Consider the following 7,759-nt stretch of genomic DNA (forward strand, 5'->3'; position numbering starts at 1 on the left):
TCTTCATCCTTCTTGAGCATTGTAAGTCTCTGAGGAAAAGGGACAGCTTTGCTCTGATGGTTCAGTGGAAGAGTCTCTTCAACCTCAATGGTACTCTCCTCATTAGCTTGAATCTGATTCGGTATAGGAGGAGGGAGCTCTTCTTCTTTTTGTGTCCCTTTTGAAGCAGTCACTTGGGAGTCTCCCAAGGTCCGTCCGCTCCTAAGCTCAATCCTATTGCAATGCTCCATAGGATTCACATCAGGTTTTCCTGGAAGTTGTCCTGGTGCTCTGGATGATGAGGAAGCTAGTTGGGCAATTTGACTATCCTGAATCTTTTGATGCTTTTCAGAATTATCCATTCTCTGAATGAGCTTTGCTATATCTTGTTTCATTTCATTCTGAGTTGAGATAATTTCTTCAAGCATCTTTTCAACATTTGACTTTGGTATGCCTTGAGAAGGTAGATGTTGAAAATTTTGTTGCCCAGCTTGAAAATTTGGTCTTGCCCCCATAGATGGTCCTTGATCTTGATTATTTCTGTAAGAAAAATTTGGATGACTCTTCCATCCAGGGTTATAAGTATTTGAGTATGAGTTGTTCTGCCTTTGATTGTAACTCATGATTGCATCACATTGTTCAAGTTGATTGATTTGTGCAGTGATAGCTCCCAATGGACATGAGTCATTTGAATGCTCTGAACTCCCACATACTTCACAAGATGTACTCATAGCATTGACCATATTAACACTAGTCCCCATATTCTCAAATTTCTTTGTAAGAGTGTCCAATTTTGCAGACAAAAGAGTGACTGCATCTACATCAAACTTCCCTGATGCTTTAATTGTTGGGTTTACAGAGGAATAGCCACCACTTCTTTCATTTGCCCATTGATGATGATTTTGTGCTACACTTTCAATGATTTCTTCGGCTTCATCTAAGCTTTTATTCATAAGTGCCCCTCCAGCAGCTGAATCAAGGGACACTTTGGTATGATAATTGATACCATTGTAAAAAGTGTGCAACACTAACCATCTTTCCAACCCATGATGTGGGCATTGTCTTAGCATACTATTATATCTATCCCATGCTTCAAAAAGAGATTCTGAGTCAGTTTGCTTGAAGCTTGCAATTAAATTCCTCATATGAGCTGTTTTGCTTGGTGGATAGAACTTATCAAGAAACTGTTGCTCACACTGCTCCCAAGTGGTGATGCTATTAGGGGCCAAAGAATTCAGCCACTGCTTTGCCCTATCCCTTAAAGAAAACCCAAATAATAATAATCTAACTGCATCTGAAGGAACTCCATTCATTTTCATGGTACCACATATTTCATAAAAGACCTCTAAGTGTTGATTAGGGTCCTCATGAGGTCCTCCACCAAATTGGTTCTGCTGCACCATAGATATAATTGCGGGTTTGATCTCAAAGTTATTAGCTTCCACTGAAGGTCTTGAAATACTAGATCGAAAACCTCTCGCATAGGGTGCTGCATAATCCTTAAGTGGTCTATTTGCCATGTTCAAATGTTCCTGTTCTTCAATTTGCCTTTGCAGAATTCTTGTTTTATGGAAAGTTATATCAATCTTAGGGTCAAAAGGAAAGAATTCCCCTGCAAAGTTAGATCTTCGCATACACAAGAACAAGATAGCAGATAGCAATTCGACACAAAAAGAAAATTAGAAGAATAAAAAATGTAGAATTGAATTTGTAAAAAAAAATTAACAAGAAGTGAAAGTTATACAAGAAACTAAAAAAAACAGAAATCTAATGATTAGTTACAACTATGCAATATGAAAGGAAAACAAATGTTATGTTTAGTCTAACTCAATTGATAATTCCTAATGTTATAGCGCAGTCCCCAGCAACGGCGCCAAAAACTTGTTACGCTCCGCAAGTGTACGGAAATGTCGCAAGTAATATAAAAGATTATCGTATCCACAGGGACTGGAATAAACACTAGAAATGCCTCAATGCGAATTAGCTAAACAACTATCCAATCATTTCAAAAGCAAAGTAAAGGTAAACAAATCTAGTCTTAAAGATCAACAAACAAGAGTCTAGTGTTTTGGGTTATGATAAAGGGAGATTCTAGGAGTTTCGGTTTCTTTGTAAGATTTCTTGAATGTAAATGGTTCACCAATTCTTATCCCTCAATTGCCAAACATGTAGAAAGTTGCCGGTTCCCTCTTGCAATAGACAACTGGCTAAGGACTGAGAAATATATCTAAATAGGATTAATTAGACATGTACCTATGTTGTCCTTACACAGAAGTGCACCTATTACTATGCCTTCCTCGGATATCAACGTAGAAGCCCACGACTCATTAATCTATCAAGATACAAGCAGCTAGTCATAAAATCCATCCTACTCTCTTGAATATCCCTATTTCCTCTTCAAGATTATCTCTCAAACGTCCTTACACGGGCTTGCACCTGTCACGTGGATCCCTCGGATGATCGAGTGAGAGTTTATCTTTACAAAGTCCACAAGAAATCCAAATAATCAATCAAGAATGAGAATTAAGCACAAATCACCATTAATCATTCAAGTTCTAATTGATACAAGCAAGTCAATGTCATTGAAACAAGAAAATGGCAAATCCATTAGAGATTACATCAATCCATCATACAAATACTCCCTTAATCCTAGAATACAAGATCTACTCCATGAATCGAGGAAGAAAACCCGAAGAAATAGAGATTACAAGCATTCCTTGAATCCCCAATCCAAGAAAACAAGAAGAGGGGGAAAGAGAAAACTTATCTACGAAGAAGCCTTGTCTTCGGATCCAATCCTCGCTCCGGAGTCGAAATCGTTGAGATCTCCCTTAGAATCGCCCAGAAATCCTCCCAAGAATGGGAGGAAACCACCAAATCTTGCTTTCTCCCAAAGGGGGAGAGATCCCCTTTCAATTCATGAAGAAGGGTTTAAATAGAGGAAGGAATCGGGCGCCACACGTGACACAGTGTGAGATTCACACGCCATGTCCATTCCCTCTGCCAAGCTGCAGTAGTGTGACTCCACGGCCGAACCTTCGCTCTCTGGAAATGCTACACTGTGGTGCACACGCCACACCGCTTAGTCTCGAAATGCTACACTGTGGTGCACACCATGACACCGCTTGGTCTCTGAAATCTCACACGACCGTGTAGATCCACACGGCCCTGTAAGGCTTCTGCTCTGGTTGGCTTCAAATCTTGACACGGTCGTGCGAGGTTCACACGGCCATGTCATCTTCCTCTTCTGTTGGTGCCAAACTCCACACGACCCGAGCTCCATACCAGTGCAGGGCCGTGTGAGGTACACGGCCCGGTGCTTTCTCCCTTCGTTTCCTCCAATGCATGCCCAAAGATGTAGATTCTTCACCAAATCGACTCCTGTGTACAGAAAATGCACAAAAAGCAGATCTCCGAACCAAAAGAGTAAATATGCTAAAAGGAAAGCTGGAAGTATAAAAATGCATAGATCAAGCATGCTCAAAGTATGTAAATGTGCGTAAAAACATGCATAAAAGAGTATATAATCTACGCACATCACTGAGTATCATGAAGCTTTCCATACCGGCACCAATAAAGGGCTCAATAACAGAGGGAGAATATGCTAAGAGTTTCCTGTGCCAATTAGCAGACCGATTCACCCCAAATTAAAAGGTCGAGATTACCACACTTCTTACGAAGTTGGTAACCATGCAGTATAATGGTAAAGGAAACGTAAGGGAGTACATTATGGAGATGTCCAATATAGCGACAACTCTGAAAACACTAAAACTCGATATGTCTCAGGGTATGTTAGTGCATTTCATCTTGATATCTCTGCCTGCATGGTTCACTCCTTTTAAGATATCATATAATACTCAAAAGGAAAAGTGGACATTGAATAAACTTATTGCCCAATGTGTGCAAGAGGAGGAGAGACTAAAGATTGAGACATCTGAGAGTGCTCACTTAGCATCTGGTTCTTAAAGTACGAGCAAGAAACGAAAGAGGATCAATAAGAAAGGAAAAGGAAAACAAACTGCAGCTTTTGGAGGCAATGGCCATAAGGAGCACAAGAAGCAGGCTGAGAAATCCACTTGTTTCTTTTGCAAGAAGAAAGGTCATATGAAGAAAGACTGCTCCAAGTACGCCAACTGGCGTGTAAAGAAAGGTAAATGTCTCAACTTTGTTAGTTCGGAAGTCAATCTAGCTATTGTACCCATTGACACTTGGTGAATAGATACCGGTGCTACTACTCATATAAGTGTTATTATGTAGGGTTGTCTCAGGAGCCGACTTACGGTTGATGGTGAAAGATACATCTATACAAGAAATGGAAATAAGACTAAAGTCGAGTCTATTGGTGTTTTTAGGCTTTGTTTAGGAATCAATGTTTTTTTGGATTTAGAAAATACATTTACTGTATCGTCTTTTCGACGGAATTTAATTTCAATTTCTTGTTTGGACAAATCAAGTTATTCTTGTTCATTTAGAAATGGAATTTTTAGTATTTTCTTTAATTCAGTGTTGGTTGGCAATGCTTCCTTGGTTGATAAGCTTTATAAATTGAACACCTTTACTCCTACAGTTGACAACATGATAATGCATAGTATAGATACAAAACGTAAATTGACTAATGAGAATTCTTCCATGTTGTGGCATAGGCGTTTAGAACATATATCCAAACAACGCTTAGAAATGTTAATGTCACATGGAATTCTCGATTCCCTTGATATGTCAGACTTTGATGTTTGCATAGAGTGTATCAAGGGGAAGACCACTAACAAAAAGAATAAGGGGGCTAGCCGTTGTAGTGATGTTTTGGAGCTAATACATACAAATATTTGTGGGTCATTCCCTAAGGCATCATGGAATAGACACACATATTTTATTAACTCCATATATGACTATTCCAGATTTGGCTATCTGTACCTTATTCATGAGAATTAACAATCTTTTGACATGTTCAAAATTTTCAAAGCCGATGTTGAACTTCAACTAGGTAAGAAAATTAAAGTTGTTCGATCCGACCATGGAGGTGAATATTATGGTCGATATGATGGATCAGGTGAACAACGTCCAGGACCTTTTGTGAACTACCTTGCTGAATGTGGAATTGTACCTCAGTATACCATGCCTGGTACACCCAGTCAGAATGGTGTAGCTAAGCGTCGCAATCGAACCCTAAAAGACATGAGAAGAAGTATGATGGTTTTTACTTCTCTACTAGAGTCCTTGTGGGGTGAAGTACTAAAGACTGCAGTTTACCTACTTAATAGAGTACCTAGTAAGGCAGTAACTAAAACCCCACTCGAGATGTGGACGGGTAAGAAGCCTAGCATTAGGCACTTACACGTCTAGGGTTGTCTAGCTGAAGCTAGGCCTTACAAGCCTAATGAAAGGAAACTGGACTCAAGAACAGTTAGCTGTAATTTTGTAGGATACTCTGAAAAGTCAAGAGGATATAAATTTTATGATCCCTCTAATAGATCCTTCTTTGAAATGGGAAATGCCAAGTTCATTGAGGACAGTGAGAGTGATAAAATCAGGGAAATATCTTTTGAGGAATGCGATGGCAATCCTCCTGTGGTTACTACTAGTGCGATCAGTAGTGGTATGGTTACCATACCGCACATTATGGGTATCACACATCCAGTAAGCGTAGTGAACCAAAATATTCCCATGACATCTCCAATGCAATTGGAGGAACCTGCCATTGAAATTGAAGTATTTGTTGATACAGTCTGACCTGGCTGTTGTTTTGATGTTGACACTGATTTAAGTTTGTATAAGATATTAATTAAACTCAGACTAATTGATGATCAAGGTTGATCATGAGGAGAGGAAAAGTCCAAGTACGGATACTTGGCACGCAAAGTCAGAGAGGGCTCGGTAGCTCGTTCTCTGGACCGGACGAAGTCGGAGAGGGCTCGGCAGCTCGTTCTCCGGACTAGGTCAGAGAGGGCTCGGTAGCTCGTTCTCTGGACCGGACGAAGTCGGAGAGGGCTCGGCAGCTCGTTCTCCGGACTAGGTCAGAGAGGGCTCGGTAGCTCGTTCTCTGGACCGGACGAAGTCGGAGAGGGCTCGGCAGCTCGTTCTCCGGACTAGGTCAGAGAGGGCTTGGTAGCTCGTTCTCTGGACCAGGAAGACGTTAGGGTTTAGGGCTGGGAGGCTCTAAAACTAACACAAGGACATTGGATCGGTCTGTTGACCGATCCAGTGATACTCTGGTTGTCTGGATCGGTCGGCAGACCGATCCAGTGATACATTAGTCACCTGATCGGTCTCGTGACCGATCAGTGACCACACAGAAAGTCTCTGTGGGTTAACTGATCGGTCCCCAGACCGATCAGTAACCATACAGAAGCATTCTGTGGGTTATCTGATCGGTCTACAGACCGATCAGAAAGAAGCGATCAGAAAGACGCTGGGACTCAAAGCGAGAGGGGGGATCGGTCTGTGGACCGATCCACCCATAGGCTGATCGGTCCACAGACCGATCAGACTCTTCCCAGACCGATCAGGATGAGTCCTGATCGGTCCAGAGAGCTATGGATCGGTCTGTTGACCGATCCACAACATGTCGTTTGTTTCTGCTGCTTCTCTGATATTTCTGATTCACTTCTGATTCACCTGATCAAATCATCTGCTGTGAGATTTTTAAGTTACAGGTTGCAGGTATCGTGCCATTGGTTAATTTCAAATGAAGCTCCATCAGAAGAATAAGAACAAGTGCCCTTTATGCTGTATTTCACTGCAAGTGATGCAATTCGAGCTTCAACATTCACTGGCCACGATCAGTTGGACTCTTGCTCATTGGTTCGAGCTCAGAGACACCAGTGAAGACCATGGATGGTATTGGTGTGAGTTCAGAGAACCAGATGAGAAGGAAGAGTGATTGGCGACGCCTGAGTTGGTTGTAGTGATTCGACACAGGTGACAGTGATTCGGGACAGTGAGAAAGCAGAATAAGAAGAAGGAAGAAGAGAGGTTTGCTAAGGTTCTGGAAAAACTCTCTGTCGATCAAGAGGCTGCGTTGTTGAGCTCTTGACCGAAAGACTTCCTTTTGTCTTTGCATGCGTTTTGCTTCGTGGCTGTAAGTTTCATTTGTTCATTCCATTAGCCACAAAACTCTGTAAGTCATTGTGCTTTGTTTTTAAATCTATTCTGTGACTTTTGTGGAGAGGCTACTCCACCGAGAAGGAGAAACACTTAGCCGAATTTTGTCCGGGGTGTGATCTACCGAAAGATCAAGTGATCGTCCACCTTACGGACACGCCGAGGAGTAGGGGCAAGTTATCCCCGAACCTCGTACATCGTTTTGTTAGTGGTGGTTTGTTCTTTTCCTTGCATCAGTTTTTATTTTACTTATTTCCGCTGTGCTAACAAACTCTTGTGAGGAAATTGATTGGATTTTTAAAGGAGGCTATTCACACCCCCCTCTCTAGCCATCCAAAGGTCCTAACAAGTGGTATCAGAGCTTGGTGCTCTTCGTCTGGAGTAACACCTGAAAGAGCAAGAAGATGGCTATGAAGGAAGGTTTTAGTACCAATCGCCCACCCTACTTCGATGGAGCGGACTTCCAATATTGGAAGAGCCGTATGGAGTATTATCTCAAGACCGACATCTCCATGTGGTTCTCGGTCAAGGAAGGTTTCACACCTCCGAAGGATGAAGAAGGTAAGGAACTAGAGTCGTCAAGGTGGTCCGCCGAGTCAACTCGCAAAGGACAAGCCGATGCCAAGGCGGTGGTCACCCTACAATGTGGAATAGCCAAAGATCAACTTGTCAAGGTAGGTCC

General features: G+C 41.9%; 1 non-coding gene across 1 annotated transcript; it reads left to right on the plus strand.

Annotated features, from left to right (window-relative positions):
- The first annotated feature begins 1,020 nt into the window (after nucleotides 1-1,020).
- LOC122054488 lies at nucleotides 1,021-1,126 on the plus strand. Its single transcript, XR_006132791.1, has one exon. It is a non-coding gene; the product is annotated as a small nucleolar RNA R71 (small nucleolar RNA).
- Nucleotides 1,127-7,759: the final 6,633 nt, after the last annotated feature.

This window comes from Zingiber officinale, chromosome 3A, assembly GCF_018446385.1.
Source record: "Zingiber officinale cultivar Zhangliang chromosome 3A, Zo_v1.1, whole genome shotgun sequence".
NCBI classification, from domain to species: domain Eukaryota; kingdom Viridiplantae; phylum Streptophyta; class Magnoliopsida; order Zingiberales; family Zingiberaceae; genus Zingiber; species Zingiber officinale.